An 18,598-nucleotide genomic window follows, 5' to 3' on the forward strand; every position below is an offset into this window, starting at 1 on the left:
GAGTGTCTGCCTTCGGCTCAGGTCATGATCCCAGGGTCCTGGGATCAAGTCCCACATCGGGCTCCCTTCTCAGGGGGACACCTGCTTCTCTCTCTCCCACTCCCGCTGCTTGTGTTCCTGCTCTCGCTATCTCTGTCTCTGTCAAATAAATAAATAAAATCTTTAAAAATAATAAAATAATAAAAAATAAAATAAAATGTAAAAAAAAAAAAAGAAAGAGTAGGCCAATCTGGGCCCCATTGGTTTCTTGGAACAACTGCTCTGTCCTCTTTGAGCAGAATACTCTTAGGGAAGCCAGGGCTGAATCTACCTATTATAGGCCCCTGTCGAGGAGGAAAACATCAACAACAAAAATTACAGTTGGGAAGAACTGCTTCCATCTGCAAGTAACTGGGCAATTATCTCCTAATTAAGCTCTTATTAATTTGTTTTCCGGGTGTTACAGGATAGTACTTGGTAGGTGCACCCCGCCCTACTTGTCACCAGGGTGTGGAAGATTAGGCATTTCACATGAATCAAGGTAGAACCCTTTCATCTGATTGAATATAAGAGCCTGATTTGTTCCAGCATCATGAGGTCTTTTTTTTTTTAGATTTTTTAATTTATTTCTTTGACAGAGACAGAGACAGCGAGAGAGGGAACACAAGCAGGGGGAGTGGGAGAGGGAGAAGCAGGCCTCCCACTGAGCAGGGAGCCCGATGTGGGGCTCGATCCCAGGACCCTGGGATCATGACCTGAGCCGAAGGCAGCCGCTTAACGACTGAGCCACCCAGGCGCCCCCCAACATCATGAGGTCTTAAAAGCCATACCCTTTCATCTTTGGAGCACTGGGTTTGCAGGGTTTCTATTTTGAGTCCTTAGTTTCAGGGGAGGAAGAGGAAGCACCAGGAGGGGAAAAGACAAAAGGCAGAATTCGGACCACTGTTTTCCCAAGTATGGTCTATGGGTCTCCCTTGCATCTGAATCATTTACTGTTAAAATGCAGATTCCTGGGCGCCTGGGTGGCTCAGTTGGTTAAGCGACTGCCTTCGGCTCAGGTCATGATCCTGGAGTCCGGGGATCGAGTCCCGCATCGGGCTCCCTGCTCGGCAGGGAGTCTGCTTTGCCCTCTGACCCTATCCCCTCTCATGTGTTCTCTCTCATTCTCTCTCTCTCAAATAAATAAATAAAATCTTTAAAAAAAAAATGCAGAGTCCTGGGGTCAGTTTCAATTGTGAGTCAGAAACTTCCCAGATGCTGCTTATGAATACCGAGGTCTGAAAATCTCCAATGGCAGCAGAAAGTCTTATGGGATATTAACAGCATAGATAAAGAAGTACACAGACAGCTCAACACCATTTCAGCTAATAGTTTCTGAACCCACCCAGAAAATCTTTCACTTTAGCATTAAGCTGGGGAAAGCTTGACTATTCCACATTTATACTTTGTCTATCTCCAGGCAATGCTGTAAATAGAAAAACATCTGGCCCAAAGGCCAGAAGTCCAAGAAGGAACAGTCAGTGTATTAACCAACCCCTAGACCATTAAAGGCTGATGTCTTAGTGCGATTCTCTGGCCTCAGGTGTTGGAAATGCTGACTTACAGCCCCCTTATCTGCCGATAACGAAGGTGACCGTAAGAGGATCTCCAAAAATGGTTCACACGTGGCTCCCAGGTTCTTGAAAAACCACAAGTGATTGGCAAATGTTTCTATTGCAGACACAAACTCAAACAAACAGCTCATTTCCTTCAAGAGCTCCACACAGCAGTGGCTGGAGCCTGAAGGTAGTAAGGAGGGGGGAAGTCTTCCTCTTCCTTCCCCCATACCTTCTTCCCCTTTCTTTTTTTTTTTTTTAAGATTTTATTTATTGGAGTGCCTCTGCCTGTCTCTGTCTCTCATCTTTTTTTTTTTTTTTTTTTTTAAGATTTTATTATTTGCCAGAGAGAGAGAGAGAGCACAAACAGGGGGAGTGGCAGGCAGAGGGAGAAGCAGGTTCCCCGCTGAGCAGGGAGTCAGACTTGGGACTCGATCCCAGTACCCTGGGATCATGAACTGAGCTGAAGGCAGACGCTTAACCGACTGAGCCAACCAGGCATCCCCCTTCATCCCCTTTTCTGACACTATGGAGTTTAGACTGGGGGAAAGAAGCAATTGATAAAGAACTTCAGGAAGGGGATTCCTATTCTCCCCACCCTCCCAATCCCCAGGCCTTTGCCCTTTCAGAGTGAGTTACAGACCTTCCATTTCATTCATTTCAGGAAGCCCGGAGCCACAAGACTCTGAATCATAGTCTTGTAAGGCACACTGTTAGGCTGAACTTCATTCAGTGTGTTCTGGGGAAATGCAGAGCTGGGGCCTGCCCACCAAAGATTCTGACAGGATTCTGATTAACAGGGAGCCTGGTAATTCTGAACAGTTAAAAAAAAATTAACAGCTTTATTGAGATATATTGCACAAGGGGCGCCTGGGTAGCTCGGTTGTTAAGCGTCTGCCTTCAGCTCAGGTTATGATCTCAGGTCCTGGGATCGAGTTCGGCATCAGGCTCCCTGCTCGTCAGGAAGCCTGCTTCTCCCTCTCCCACTCCCCCTGCTTGTGTTCCCTCTCTTGCTGTCTCTCTCTGTCAAATAAATAAATAAAATCTTTAAAAAAAGAGAGATTGCACATACCACACAGTTCACCCATTTAAAATATACAATGTGCGTGTGTGTGTGTGTTTTGTATAATCACTCTTTTTGTTGCAGGGTTGCAGGGTCCTTGTCTCACGGAGTCGATGAATCTTGCGGACACAAAAAGGTGAGGTGAAGTGAAAGTTTATTAAGAGAAGGTGAGAACAGGAAGGAAAGAAAAAACTCTCTAGAGTGAGAGGGGTCCCGAGCCGGTTGCCACTGAGGTCTTTTATGGTCAGTGTTTTATAGAAGACTGACCAGGGAACTGAGATCTTCTTGACGTCAACACTGATAGCACCATGATGACTTCTCCTTCAAATATCTCATCTCTGATGTTTAAGGCAAACGAGGTGGTCTGGTTCTGTTCCCTATCTCTGGTTTCCTTACGTGTCAGCATTTCTGGGATTTTTGGTGAGCCTGATCACACAGCCTCCTACCTATCTCTCCCTACCTGGCCCCTCCTGTCCCTTACTCATTTTTAGTGTTTACAGCATTCCTAAAAGAAACCCCGAACCCATGAGCAGTCACTCCCTATCTCCTCCAACTTCCGTCCACGCCCACTCCAGCTCTAAGCCACAAATCGACTCTCTGTCTGTATAGATTTGCTTATTCTGGACAGTTCATATACGTGGAATGATACAGATGTGGTCTTTGGTGGCTGACTTCTTTCACTTAGCACAATGATTTCAAAGTTCATCTATGTTGTAGCATCAACCGTACCTCATTCCTTTTTTTTTTTTTTTTTTTAAAGATTTCATTCATTTATTTGAGACAGAGAGAATGAGAGAGAGAGAGCACATGAGAGGGGGGAGGGTCAGAGGGAGAAGCAGGCTCCCTGCCGAGCAGGGAGCCCGATGCGGGACTCGATCCAGGGACTCCAGGATCATGACCTGAGCCGAAGGCAGTCGCCCAACCAACTGAGCCACCCAGGCGCCCAGCCTCATTCCTTTTTATGACTGAATATTCCATTGTAGAGATACACATTTTATTTATCCATTCATCATTAACTGATGGACATTTGGGTTGTGCCTACCTTCTGGTTATTATGAATAATGATGCTATGAACATTCGTGTACAAGGTTTTGTGTGGACAGATGTTTTCAATTCTCTTGTATGTGTATATATACACACACACATACATACATACATACCTGGGAATGGAATTGCTGAGTCATATGTTCACTCGGTTTAATCTTTTATGTATGAGAGTTCTAATTTCTCCATAACCTCATTAACACTAATTATTATACGTTTTTGATTTTAGCCATCCTAACGGGTATACAGTGAAATTTCATTAAAAAAAAATTTTTTTTTAAACATTTATTTATTTGAGAGAGAGAATGAGATAGAGCATGAGAAGGGGGAGGGTCAGAGGGAGAAGGGGGAGGGTCAGAAGGAGAAGCAGACTCCCTGCTGAGCAGGGAGCCCGATGCAGGACTCGATCCCGGGACTCCAGGATCATGACCTGAGCCGAAGGCAGTGGCTTAACCAACTGACCCACCCAGGCACCCCCCAATTTTTTTTTTTGAGAGAAAAGGAGAAGGGGCAGAGGGAGAAAGAAAAGGAGAGAGAAAATCTTAAACAGGCTTAACCGACTGAGGCTCCCAGGCACCCCTCATTTAAAAAAAAATTTTTTTTTACTTTTTTTTAAAGTAGGCTCCACACCCAACATGGGGCTTGAAATCATGACCCCAGAGATCAAGAGTCACATGCTCCACCGACTAGGTTAGCCAGGTGCCCCTCATTGTTGTTGTTGTTGTTTGATTTGCATTTCTGTGGTGGCTAAGGTTGCTGAGCGTCTTTTCATGTACTTATTGGCCATCTGTATATCTTTGGAGAAATGTCTATTTAGATTTTTTGCCCATTTTTAAATTGGTTGCTTTTTTATTTGGGTTATTTGCTTGTAGGGATTCTTTACATATTCTAGATAAAATCTCTTATCAGATATGATTTGCAACAATTTTCTTTTTTGGTTTTTTTTTTTTACTTGATGCCCCTTTGAGGCATAAAGATTTTAGATTTTGATGATGTTTATTCTCTTGTTGCTTGTGGTGCACACTTTGAGAAACATTACTAAAATGCAACTCGAAACTCTGGAAGTTTTGAGACCTCAAAGCTTGGTTGGGCTTTTTAGGTCACCTTGGAGGAGGACTTCCTCCCCAACCCCAGCAAGCCTGAGTTTCTTCTCAGGGCTGGAAGCACAGAGCCTCAGGACCTTGGCAGTCTTTACATCCCCTCCCTCTCCTGAGGTCTACCACAATAGAGCAGCTGAAATGACAGTTTGGAAATGTCCCTTATTGTAAAAACTCAATGGTCTTTGTCTCTGGGATTTGAAATTTTGATGCAGATGTTGGCAGCCAAGAGTTAGGAAGGAGAAGGGGAAGGGCTGGGAGAAGAAACCCTTCCACTGATTTCCATAGCGAGCCATTTCAATTCTCTGTGCTGTCCCCCATTTTATGGGTGAGAATACCTCCATCTGCCTATCTTAGTGGGGATACTGTGAAGATGCATTAATCTGTATTTGTTAAAACACTTTGAGATCTTGGATTAAAGGCATTACTGGAGCACAAGGTATTATTATAATAATAAATGATTTAATAGGGAGAGTGCAGCCACTAAAGCAAGGATCCCTGAAGGGGCAGGAAGGAGAGAGGCTCTGATCGCTAAAGTCTGGGCCCAGACACAGGTTTTTATCTTTAGAGGCGAGATATGATTTCTCACAAACTGTTTGGGTTATTTCATCTGAATTCAGCATTGCTTTACGGAGTGCTTCCTATATGACTCTGCCATAAGGAAAGATTACAATCTTTTTAGGAAATAGGTTATGTACATTAAAACAATTAAGCAATGCAAGGCATTATAATGAAGTGCTGAATTGAATATAACAGGTGTCAAAAAAGAAACCAGAATAGATGGTGAAGATCAGCTTTGCCCAGGTCTATCACACACTAACTGCGTGACCTTGCCTCCATTTCTTCTGTGACCATAACTGTACAAAGGGCTTAGAATAATGGTAAGCACATAGTAAGCACTCAAATGTTGGACCTATCTGGAATCTTGTCAGGGTCTGCTTTTGCTGGTTATGTAATCTTGGTCAAGTTGCTAGGTACCTTCTGATCCTCACTTATCCGTTCTGTAAAATGGGGATAAGGACACTGACTGGCTCACAAGGTTAATTGTGAGGATGGAGGGAGATAATGTAAATAGCATAGCACTGGGCCCTACAAATGGTAAGCATTCACTAAATGAGTTATTATTACTGTAATTGACACTATTCCCTGCCCGAGGAGTGAGGGGTGCACTCAGTAATGGCTTAGTTAAGTCAAGGGCCTTCTTTGGAACCTGGAATTTGAGATGGACAGAACGGGATAGCATTCAGGTGATCAGAGAAGAAAGCAGGCTCACAGAAAGGCTGAAGTATGAGGAAGGACAACGCCCCCCCCCCCCCCCCCCCCCCCCCCGCCGCTGCAAGGCAGGAAGGGACTTGGGGCTTCTCACTTTTCTCTTCAGTGGGGGGCCTGACTGGCTATATCTGGTGGAGCCGCGGCGGCTGTTTACCCCCAAACTCCTTCCGTAATATCGGCTTTCACCTTTACCGGAGGCGAACGCAGGGCTTGGCAAGGTTGGAGCCTACCCTCCCTCCCCGAGGAATGTGGGTCCTGCTTCCGGGGCCGAAGAGGCCCCGCGCTCACCTCTTCCCCGGCAGTCGGGAGCCAGGAACCCCGCTGTCTCCACCCCACCCTCTGCCTGGATCCTGTTTCAAGGTCACCTGAAAGCCATTTCCTTCCGCGGCCGTTCCCCCCACCCCGCCCCATGTAAATCACCTGGAGTTTGCATTGGCCTGGAGCAGGTGTTTTGTTTTTTTTTAAGCTTGTTTTCTTTTTAACAAGAACTCTATTTGCCGTTTACTATACACACTTGTCTACACAGAACCCAGTGATTCGGTTATCAGTGTTCCATTCCTCCTCCCTAGGAACTGGTGATAATGTCTAACCAGTGGGATCTCTTCTGGGGCCCCACCCTGGGCTTTTCTCCTGACTTGTGCGGGGACAGCATCTTTTTTCCATCTTTATTGATGAATTATTTTGCGTTTTAAAACTTGCGATCTTGCTCAAAACCCAGCCTGTCCTTATTCAGTGTCCGTGACCCCCTTCCAGGTGTGTACCTTCCCATGCCCAAAGGATTACATAGAGACATAAAAACAAGAGACACGTTCTCTGTCTTCGTTTTACAAAAACGTGATTCTCTATTAACACAGGTTTCTGCATCTTGCTTTATCTCCCTAGCAGTCTTTTGGTGGGCTCCTGCCAAGTTACCCGTTCTTCATCTCTTCAGCTTCCTCGAGGCTTGGATTTACATTTGTAAAGGATCACAGGGACCGAGTTGCGGCGAGAAATTCATGTAAGTGCCTTTCTGACTCAGAAAAGCCAAGATGACCTGCTCTGGTAGGATCGAGACCCCCAAAGCCGATCCCAACTGTCTTCCTAGAAAGCCCCCTTTCCTATCCGCACAATGGGGGGTGTCTGGCTGTGACACCGGGGTGACCCCCACCACGTGCGTCTTTGTATCTGCGGGCACCTAGGCGGCGGGGGAGAGGCTCACGCGCGGCGGGACGGTCACCGGCTGGGCGGCGCGCTCGCCCCACCTGCGGGCGTTAATCATTAGTGGCACACGATCCCTTTCACCCCGGGCTCCGGCTCGCCGCGACGCGAAGGTTCTCCGGGTCCCCGCGGAGCCGCCAATTGCTGGATTCCAGCGACTGGCCTGAGTCTCCACCCACTGGAAAAATTCCTGGCCCGCCCCTCCCTCTCTCCTCCCTCCCGCGGCAGCTCCGGCTCCGCTCGCCCGGCCCCGACTTCCTGCCCGGCGCTGGGAAGGCGCGCGCGGGCTGGGGTCCCCAGGGGCCGCGTCAGCAGCCGGCCGCGTCCCCGGCAGCCGAGGGGCTGGGCAGTGGGCGGGAGCGGCCGGCAGCCTCAGCGCCTGCCGAGAGCGACTTTCAAACTCGCGCCTGCGTCGCGGCCGCACCTGGGCAGCCTCGCGCGCCGAGCGTGCGGGACCCGGCGGGGCGGCGACCGCGCGGTGAGTGGCCCTCGCTTCTCCCCTCTCCCTCGGCCAGTGGCAGCGCCCAGAGCCCCTCCGCGGCCCCCACCCTCCCGGGCCCTCGCCGCAGCCCCCCGCGGGGTGAGGACTCCGGGCGGCTGAGGAGGGCCCGGGGCTGTGTTGGCGCCTTCCGGGGCGAGCCCCCCGGCCGAGGACCGGAGCGCGGGAGGCTCGTGCACGGAGTCCTTTTCTGTCCTGTAGTCCCCACCCCGGAAACAAAAGGAGCGAGCGCGCCAGGTGGCTCCGGGAAGCTCCGTTTGAAAGCCGGGAAGCCCGCGAGGCTGCGCCCGCCCGCTCCTCCTGCGCGCTCGGGCGCCCGAGGGCTGGCCCTTGCCTCGGACTGTGGGACGCGGGCAGGGTGGACCCTTCTGGGGAGGGACCTCATCCTCTGGTCCTGGGAGCCCAAGGGGCGCCAGCAGCGTGTTCCGGGTTGGTGCACACGGTGCTCGTTCTTGGGAATCTCAGCTCCTGTCCTGGAAGGGTTACAGTGGGTGCCAGAAATGGGATGTCGGGAGCCGAAGGCATAGAGGCCACTGCCTGCCGCTGTCGGCCTCGACCTCGCCTACTCCTGAAATCTGTTTGGTTACTTTTCTCCCCATTCTCAGCCCTTTGGTTTGGAAAGCTAGGATGAGACCTGGAAATTTCAAGACATTTTAAGGTAGCTACTTTTACTCTTTGGAGCTGCTTTTGAAAACAAAGAACGGAGTGGGAAATGTAATGGTAGGCTGGAGAGGTGTGGCCTTGGGGGGGGGGGCGGTGTTAGTGGCCGCCGTAAGAGTTTCTTCCTCCAGGTCACTTGCTAAACTGTTGGCAGATGAAGGAGGCTGTCTTCTCTGGAGCCCCTGGGGAGGCGACTCAGACTGCGTTCTCCTATGTGGAACCCTAGACTAGGGGTTCTTAGAGTATCCCCAGCCCTGCCTCTTCATGCAGCCTAATCACGTCGACCTTGCTTAAGAAATAATAAGTAGGGAGAGTAATGACAGCCCAGGAGGGCTTCCCTTCTGAGCACGTCACCTGCTTCCTTTTAGGAGAGTGCCTTTCCAGCACCTCCCTTGATGGACTGGGAGTGGAATCCTGATTGCTTTAAGCTGGGAATGACTTCATTCCAACCATCCCCAGCAGAAAACCTAGAGAGTAAGAACCAAAGGAAGGTGTACCCCTTTGTCATTCACCCCTTCCAGTGATCTGGGGGTGCCTCATCTCTTCCTTCTAAGCCTGCTGTTAATGCTCCTGCTTCTGCTGAACCCGTTCTCTTCCCCAAGGGCTGGGCAACCCCTTGGCTCCCTGGTATCTTTTTTTTTTTTTTTAAAGATTTTATTTATTTGACAGAGAGAGACAAAGCGAGAGAGGGAACACAAGCAAGGGGAGTGGGAGAGGGAGAAGCAGGCTTCCTGCGGAGCAGGGAGCCCGATGCGGGGCTCGATCCCAGGACCCTGGGATCATGACCTGAGCCGAAGGCAGGCGCTTAACGACGAGCCACCCGGGCGCCCCGACTCCCTGGTATCTTGCTCTGGGGATAGGGCAGGGAGTCAGCATGGGGTAAACCAAGTCCTAGAAGCAGAGGGAGTGGTTTAAGGGTTGTTTCGGGGGCTTTTCCACTTTTGTTAGATGTGGCCTTTTATTAGACATGGCCTATCAGGAAGAGTGGAAGTCCTGGGAGTCCAGCATGGGATTTTGCTTGAATTTTAATCCTGGCTCTACTGCATACCATCAAAGAGTGGTAGCATTGCTAATGCTGGAAGGCACCTCTGATTAGCCTATCTACACATGAAGGAAGCAGAGCCCAGAGATGTGAGGTGATTTGAGCCTGGTCCCTGTTGGCCAAACAGGGACTAGAACTCAGATTTCCTGCTCTGGCTAATCCGTGTTTTCTCTAACATGACCTGGGCAAATCACATATCTTTCAGACTCAGTTTCCACATGAGTAAAGCAGGGTACTTGCCTTCTCTTCCTTAGAGAGGTTGTGGTAGGGATCAAATGAAGCCAGATACGTGGAAAGTGCTCCATAAACTCTTATACAAAATAAAGAGCTCACTGTGGCTAGGAGAGGCTCTCGAGAGCTTTTAAAGTTTCCTGGTATGTCCCATGTGTGCCATAGGAGATGGTAAATACGAGGATCCTATGGTGGAAGTTTACATCCGTGGCCTGTGATATCTCAGCTCCAGAGTAAACATTTGGCTTACCAAATCCACAGCTAACCCAGGGTCACTGTGTTTACACCGGAGGAGGCCAAAGGCCATGGCCTGAGGGATGAGCAGGGCTGGAGGGGAAAAGGGACTGTGTTCCAGATGTGTGGCTTGCCCCTTCACCTCCACCCCCTCCCAGAACCTTGTGAAGGCTCTGGCTCCAAGCCTGGAGGGGTTGCCACAAGCTCAGGCTGGGGCGCTGACTTTGGAGGGTTAATTATGAAGCCATCTAGTTATTCTCTGTTGTGTTGGGGGTTGAGGGGACTCTGGGCTTTGGGAGCGTGTTGCCTTTGCAGCTGCACTGAGGCCCTTCTTCAGCTCCTCATTTGCCTCCCTCCCCATTACCTCAGGCTGCCCCTCTGGCCCTGGCCTCTGCTCTGGTCTGACTCTCTGGCCAGCTGCATGTCCATAGGCCTTTGTTCCAAAGCTGCCTGCCCACCCTCCCCAGCAGAAGCCCTCAGGCTGGAGCCTTGGCAGCTGGAAGTCACTACTGTGCAGAAAGGCTCTAGTGGAATCCACAGGAGACCTGGCAGACCCTCCTTTCCTCCTGTTGGGCTCCTCTTAGGGCCTCCAACTTGCTCCTGGCCACACACTCTTTCTCTCATCTCCTTCCCCTGAATGGATGGATCGTCCTTTTTTTTCTTCCTACAATTATGCTTCTTAGTTCTATTTTTAAGCATTCATTCAACATTTATTTAGTGCCTATTGTATATGACTATAGATGCAGTGAACAAAATATACAAATATTGACCTGGAACTGACTTGTAGTGGGGGAAGCTGACAGCAAGATAGAAAGTGAAATAGATGATAGAAAGCATGTCAGTTAAAAAAAAAAAATGTCAGTGATAAGTAGAAACATGTGATAGGCAAGGGGGTGGTGGATGTGCATTGCCACAGGGGGTGAGATGGCATTTCAGATGGGGTGGCCTGGGAAGTCTCCTGAGCGAGGGCTATTGGAGATAATGCCTGAGGGAAGAATTTCCCTTCATCTCTTATCGCCTTTGCTTGACTCCCAGTTGGAGCAACCCACTGCAGGATTGAGGGGCAGGGTTTGGAATTGGATGCACCTGGGTTCGGATCCCAGCTTTCCAGCTTGCTAGCCCCTTGGTGCTGAACTCCTCTGAGCCTGTGTTTCTCACCTGTAAAATGGAGTTAGTCTTCATACCTACCACGTACGGTATTGTGTGAGAATGAACAGTGAGAATGTGTGTTAAATGCTCAGCGAAGCCCACAGAGGTGTTCAATAAATGATAGTCGTATTATTTCTCCAACCAAATTGTGTGTGGGGTTGGAGGGGGGAGGAAGCTCAAGATATTTCATGCCATTGCTAAGGACTCTGGATAAAAGGCTTTGCATTTCAAGTGTTGGGCAGGGGTGGGGAATTGGAGGGAGATAATAACAGAAACCCGAATTAGTGCAGAGTTCCCAGTTAGGGAGACTTTTCTACCCTCTCCTAGATTTCCGATGGTTGGTCTGAGAGAGGATGCAGGACTCCCAGGTGTGGGCTACTTGCCCTGGGACAGGGTGAACTGGGGGCAGCCCTGGCCTTCCCTTGCTCTGGAATTCCCCCAGCTTCTAACCAACCCTGATGAATCACACCATGGTCCCTGGCCTCTCTGCCCAGCCTCACAGCAGGGAAGGCTATTGGCCCCTCTCCCAGCCTCCTGTAGAAAAGTTACCTTCAGAGATGGAGGGAAAAAGGGGTGGGGGAGATGAGGGAGGGGAGGGGAGGGGAGGGCTGGGCAGATTGTATAGGTGACAAGAGGATTCTGATGGAGCCTTATCTTGGGTTCTGCCTGGACCTCTTAACTGCTCAGCTTTGTGCTGCGTCCACCCAGCCAGTCTGTGGAGTCTCAGACTTCAAAAGGAGGGGCCTGCTCTAAGACTCCTGTCAAAGCTGTGGTGAGCCGTTTCCTGGGGGCCCTGCCCTGGCTCAGGAAGCAGGGATGGGCTGTGGAGGGTGAGGCCCGGGGAAGTGGTCATCAGCCAGACCACACCCCCTGAGGGCCCTGTGGCGCACACAGGACAGCCAGGCAGGTCCTGTGGTGAAGGAACTTTCTGGGCCTGCCAATTGGTGCCTAGAGACTGCATAAAACTAATTATAATCTGGCCCCAGAGGAAGTTGCAAAGATGGCCCTGAACAGCCCCAGGCGTTTTGTTTTTGGGTGACCTTAGAGGAGGAGGAAAACTGGGCAGGGTCCACTACCCCGTGATCAGAAGGAGGTGCACCTGGAGACACTTGGCAGTCCCTCTGGGAGTTAGCTGTCTGGAATGATGGCTGGTCTTGTTAACTGGGTCTCTGCTCTGTGCTCCTTATTTATTTATTTATTTATTTAAAAGATTTTATTTATTTATTTGACAGAGAGAGACACAGCGAGAGAGGGAACACAAGCAGGGGGAGAGGGAGAAGCAGACTTCCTGCCGAGCAGGGAGGCTGATGCGGGGCTCGATCCTGGGATCATGACCTGAGCCGAAGGCAGACACTTAACGTAACTGAGCCACCCAGGTGCCCCTGTGCTCCTTACTTGATTAGAAGCTGTCTGAGGGCAGCAACTGTGCTGGATTCATCTTTGGTCCTGTATAGCACAGAGAGCAGTATGAAGTGTAATCAACAGGGGTGTGAGGAGCTTGTGCTGAGGTCCCAGCCTGAGAGTAATCTGGGCTTGGTGGTCTCATTGGCTCTGGCTTTTGTTCCATGGAAGCTGGGGGGAAGAAGGCAGTGGTGGGGGTTAGGCCCCACCTGGGTGGGCTGTGGCCATCTGGGAACACAGGCAAAGGGAGAGCCAGGCTTTTTACAGTTCTCTTGCTGGCCTCTGGGGAGGGATCTCTGGTTTAAGCTCAGGGGATGGATTTTTAAGGACTCTTAAATGCTTGTTTCTGGCTGAGCAGATTGTGGGCCTGGACACAGGACCTGTACAAGGTTCTAATGGGAACAGTGGTGGCCGTCCATGCAGACTTTTGGAAAACCCGGTTTGAGAGTCCTCGAAGTTGCTGATTATTGCTGGGTTCTGGCTGAGAATGCAGAGAGAGACGCAAGAGGGCTGAGGTCTAGTTCTTACTGTGGTAACAGGATCTCAAGAGGAGATCTACAGGGGTTCTACAGGTACTGGAAGCTCTTAAAAATGCATATCCTATACTCTCCAGGCTGCAAGACTGTGTGTGTACGTGTGTGTTTGTGTTTATACATTGGAGGTTCTTGAGCAATAGTTGGCAAGTGTTTGTTAACAGGAAAAGGGAACCAGTATTCACGCAGCCTCTATCTGTCCTGCATATTGCTACGTTGCCAGTGCTTGCTGCATAGTAGGATTCCAATGAAGATTTTTTAAAGATTTTATTTATTTGAGAGAGAGAGAGCATGCGTGCGAGCACATGAGTGGGGGGGAGGGGCAGAGGGAGAGGGAGAAGCAGACTCCCCGCTGAGCAGGGAGCCTGTTTTGGGGGTGGGGGTGGGGGGTTGCGGGGCTCAATTCCAGGGCCCCAGGATCATGACCTGAGCCAAAGGCAGGCGCTGAACCGACTGAGCCACTCGGGCACCCCTCCAATAAATATTTTTTGTATAAATGAAAGCCTACTGTGTGGTGAAACCTTAGGAATTCAAGAAAGCTTCACAGTCTTCACAGGTGTTCTATTCCTGTCTAAAGACGCCTAGGATAGTTAGGAAAGTTAACCTGTGGTCGGCTGCTGTAGCAGAGGGGCAGGCTCTGTATTTCTGCAGCCTGGAAAAGTGCAAGGCTGCTGGAGTCCCTGGGACCAGTCCCGCCAGGCGTGCTGTAGGCTCTGCCCCCATGCAGGTTGGGCCCAGAGCGGACAGGAGGGTGTGCTTGTAGTCTCGAGTATAGTTCCTCTCATGCTAGGTCCCATAATAGCCCATCGAAGTGAGTGGCGGGGGGGGTGTGTGTGTCACCTTTTGTGCTCTTCAGGACCTGTCCTCTCTGCAGCCTCGCTTACCTGCGTCTGGCCAGCAAGCCTCAGATCCGCCAGGACGCAAGTTCCTAGGTTATTTTTCACCCGGCTCCCGCAGACTGTTTACTTTTATATATACGTGGTGCTATCCTCCTTCCGAGCTGGCAACTGAAAGGAAGCAGCAGAGAGACGGTAAAGAGACGAGCACAGAGAGGAAAAATGACCCCCGAGGAGCTGAGAGTCGACAGTAAGAGTGGAGAGAGGTCAGAATAGCAGGAAGAGCCAGTGCTGGTGGAAGCTGGGGTCTCTCATCTAGGAGGAATGGCTCGGCACACCTGGGCCCTTGGGGGGATTATCATTTTGATAATTGATGCTTTGCTGTAATTGTGACCTTGAGTCATCCAGAAAAGGTTAAATTATGCTCCCTTGACTGTTTAGGAAGGCATGCAAGGAAGCGCTTACCGTAGTTTTAAATGATTCCTAACCAGATTGACGAAAAGGTTTTAAAATGTTGATACTTAAGGTAATAATATCCCTGCTCCTCTCAACAAGGCAGAATGGTGTTCCCGCGAACCACAGATAAGGAAGTGTAGTCCACACGAGGTTGGAAATTTGTCCAGGATCCCTCGCCAAGACTTGGCAGGAATGAGATTTGAACTTTTGAATGACCGCAGGGCACAGGCGCTCAGCTTTACCCAAGACTGTTTCAAAACTCTCTTAAAAATGTGGCTTTTTGGACAGCCGTCTCCATGGGGAGCCCAGCCAGTGCAGTTTTAATGTGTTATGGTGCAGCAGAGACAGGTCCAACCCTAACTCAGCTCCACCCAGGTAGATTGCCAGTTATCCCACAGGGCACTTGCCTTAGTAGAAACAAGAATGCTTTCAGTCCATTTACATTTTAAGCATCTCCGGCTGCCACACAGCACGCACCCAGCACTTTTCGGAGGCCAGAAAATGACAGGGAGGAGGTGCAGTTTCAAACATCCCAGGCCTCTTTCCATCAGGAGCTTTGTTCCTTTGTTTTGGTTCTGGATGCTGCTGAAAGGTGCTTTGGTGTGCAGTCTTGGTGCTGGTTGTTCCAGTCAGTCTCCAGCAGCCTGGGGCCCACCCCCGCCTAGGAACCCCGACCCGACTCCCTGCTCCCACTGTCCAGACCTGGCAAATGGTAATGGCATCCCATTTGCCTCTCTCATTTATCATACAGATAGAATGTTACACACGCAATCGAAGCTTCCTTTTTCTTGGGGAAACCTTTCTCTTCCCTCCCACCCCAGAAGTAGCATTTTCCCGAATATGGTGTTTATTATACCTTTGCATGTTTTTATACTTTTTACTGTTTGTAAGTAACATATGGTATCGTGTTGTTTTTATTTTGACATATATAGCATCATGTTCAGTGTGGTCTTGAACTTGGATTTTTTATCCAACATTGTTATCTAGATTTATCCATGTTGATGTATTTAAATCAACTGGCACATGCACTCTCTCTCTCATTCGCTCGCTCTCAAATTAAAAAAAATTGTAATTGCTATTGCCTTTTTCTTCTTGATTTTTTTTTTTTTGTTAAGATTTTATTTCTTTAATTTGACAGAGAGTGCACAAGCAGGGGGAATGGCAGGCAGAGGGAGAGGGAGAAGCAGGCTCCCTGCAGGACTCAATCCCAGGACCCTGGGATCATGACCTAAGCTGAAGGCAGTTGCCTAAACCAACTGAGCCACCCAGGCGCCCCCTTTTTGATTTCTAGGAGTTAAAATATATATGTTAAATAACTAATCTTTGGTAGGTTATATTCATTACATAGAACTGTGGGTTGTCTTAACTTTATCCATAAATGTCATTTTTTTCATAAGGAACTTTTAATTTTAATGTCAGATTTACCAATCTTTTGTACTTTATGTCTCTTGTTCAAGAAATCCTTTCCTACTCTGATTTTATAAATATATTAAAATATTTTCTTTTAAGTTTTGCTTCCCATGCTTACATTTTAAATTTACCTGGAATGTATTTTTTTTTATATGAAACTGGGTCTCAACTCTGGCTCCACACTAAAGCCTTATGAGGAGCTTTTAAAAAAGAAAGTACTGATGTCTGAGTCTCACCTCAGATCAGGCCAATAAAATAAAAATATCTCGGGGTGGGACCCAGGCATGGTTATGAAACGCTCCAGGTGACTTTATGTTCAGCCAAAGTGGAGAACCACTCAACCTTGTAAGATCAAACTGATTTTATTTTTTCCAGAGGAATAGCCAGATTTTCTAGGACCAGTTGTTGAGTAGTGTATACTTTTCCCGCTGACTTAATACTTTTAAGATTTGATTGATTGATTTATAACTGAGATATATTCCATATAAAAATTCATCCATGTAAAGTGTTTAGTGGTTTTTAGTATATTCAGAGTCCTGCAACCATTACCACTATCTAATCCTAAAACATTTTTATCCTCCCCGAAAGAAACCCTATACCCATTAGCAGTCATTTCCCTTTCTGCCCATCCGCCATCCCCATGCAACCACAGATGTACTTTCTCTATGCACTGGGGCTCCATCCCAGGACCCTGGTATAATGACCTGAACTGAAGGCAGACACCTAATGACTGAGCCACCCAGGCGCTCCGAATATGTAGTTTATTATGACTTCTTTCACTTAGCATGGTGTTTTCAAGAGTCATGCATGTTATGGAATGTAATCAGACCTTCATTCTTTCTTTTTATTGCCAAATCCATCATACGGATAAACTGCGTTTTGTTCATCTTTTCATCAGTTGATGGGCATTTGAGCTGTTTCCACATTTTGGTATTATGAATAATGCTGCTATGAACAGTTATGTACAGCTTTGTGTATGGGCATTTTTTAAAAAAAGATTTTATTTATTTGAGAGACAGAGCAGGGTCAGGGGGAGGGGCAAAGGGAGAGGGAGAAGCAGACTGCCCGCCAAGCAGAGAGCCCGATGTGGGGCTCAATCCCAGGACCCTGGGATCATGACCTGAGCCCAAGGCAGATGCTTAACTGACTGAGCCGCCCAGGTGCCCCACGTATAGGACATTTTTTTAATTCTCTTAGGTGTATACCTAGGAGTACAATTGCTCGGCCACATGATAACTCTAACTTTTTGAGGAACTGCTAAATTGTTTTCCAAATAAGCTGCAGTATTTTACATTCTTACTATCAGTGTGCAGAGGTTCTAATTTCTCCATGAGCTCACTAACGCTTGTTATTTAACGTTGTTTTGATTTTAGCCATCCTAGTAGGTATGCTGTGGTATTAAGTGTGGTTTTGATTGCATTTCCCTAAAGACTTAGAATGTTGAGCATATTTTCATGTGCTTATTGGCCATTTATATATCTTTAAAGAAATATCTATTCAAATCTTTGCCCATTTAAAAAAATTTTTTTTAAATATTTTATTTATTTTTAAAGATTTTATTTATTTATTTGACAGAGACACAGCGAGAGAGGGAACACAAGGAGAGGGTGTGGGAGAGGGAGAAGGAGGCTTCCCGCAGAGCAGCCAGCCTGATGCAAGGATCGATCCCAGGACCCTGGGATCATGACCTGAGCCGAAGGCAGACGCTTAACGACTGAGCCACCCAGGCGCCCCTTTTGCCCATTTTTAAATTGAGTTTTATTGTTGTTGTAAGGGTTCCTTAGATATTCTAGTTACAAGTCTATCGTCAGATACATGATTTACAGCTATTTTTTTTTTTTTAAGATTTTATTTATTTATTTGAGAGAGAGAGAATGAGAGACAGAGAGCATGAGAGGGAGGAGGGTCAGAGGGAGAAGCAGACTCCCTGCCGAGCAGGGAGCCCGATGCGGGACTCGATCCCGGGACTCCAGGATCATGACCTGAGCCAAAGGCAGTTGCCCAACCAACTGAGCCACCCAGGTGCCCCTACAGCTATTTTCTTCTATTTTGTGCTTTGTCTTTCACTTTTTTTTTAAACTTTCTTGAGAGTGCCCTTTGGAACACTAAAGTTTTTAATTTTGATAAAGTCTAGTTTATCTACTTGTTTTGGTGCCTGTGATTTTGATATTTAAGAAACCATTGCTCACCCATATTCACCAAAATTTACTCCTATGTTTTCTTGTAAGAGTTTTATAGGTTTAGGTCTTACCTTTAGGTCCATGATACGTTTTGCCTTGATTTTTGCATATGGTGCGAACTAGATGTCCAGATTCATTCCTTTGCATGTGAATATCCAGTTGTCCTGGTACCATATCTTGAAAGTCTGTTCTTTCCCTATTGAATCATCTTGGTACCCTTGATGAAAATCATTTGACTGTGAATGTGAGGTTTTATTTCTGTACTCCCAATTCTATTAATCTAGATGTCTGGCTTTATGCTAGCACAGCATGGTCATAGGAAGTGTAGCTTTCTAGTTTTGAAATCAGGAACTGTGAGTCTTCCAACTTTGGTCTTTTTTTTTTTTTTTAAGATTTTATTTATTTATTCATGAGAGACAGAGAGAGAGAGAAGCAGAGGGAGAAACAGGCTCCCAAGGAGCAGGGAGCCCGATGCGGGACTCGATCCCAGGACCCTGGGATCATGACCTGAGCCGAAGGCAGACGCTTAACCATCTGAGCCACCCAGGCGCCCCCAACTTTGGTCTTTTGCAAGATTGTTTTGTCTTTCTGGGTCTCTTGCTTTTCCGTAGGAATTTTAGGATCAGCTTGTCAGTTTCTGCAAAAAAACCCACAAAAAACCAAAACCCAGCTGAGATTTTCACAGAGATCGTGTTGAGCCAGTAGATCAATTTGGCAAAT

General features: G+C 48.0%; 1 protein-coding gene across 6 annotated transcripts in view; it reads left to right on the plus strand.

Annotated features, from left to right (window-relative positions):
- Nucleotides 1–7,477: 7,477 nt before the first annotated feature.
- PLEKHG3 (pleckstrin homology and RhoGEF domain containing G3) overlaps nucleotides 7,478–18,598 on the plus strand; it is a 42,020-nt gene continuing 30,899 nt past the window's right edge. For 3 of the 6 annotated variants that reach the window (XM_045901038.3, XM_045901039.3, XM_064571170.1), the window contains exon 1: nucleotides 7,478–7,725. The gene's annotated coding sequence lies outside the window, so the exon portion shown is untranslated. The remainder of the gene's footprint in view (nucleotides 7,726–18,598) is intronic. The other 3 variants (XM_045901041.3, XM_045901040.3, XM_045901042.3) reach the window with 1 other exon arrangement.

Source organism: Mirounga angustirostris, unplaced genomic scaffold (genome assembly GCF_029215605.1).
Source record: "Mirounga angustirostris isolate CCGP_5_RB_7025 unplaced genomic scaffold, mMirAng1.0.hap1 SCAF_9, whole genome shotgun sequence".
NCBI lineage: Eukaryota > Metazoa > Chordata > Mammalia > Carnivora > Phocidae > Mirounga > Mirounga angustirostris.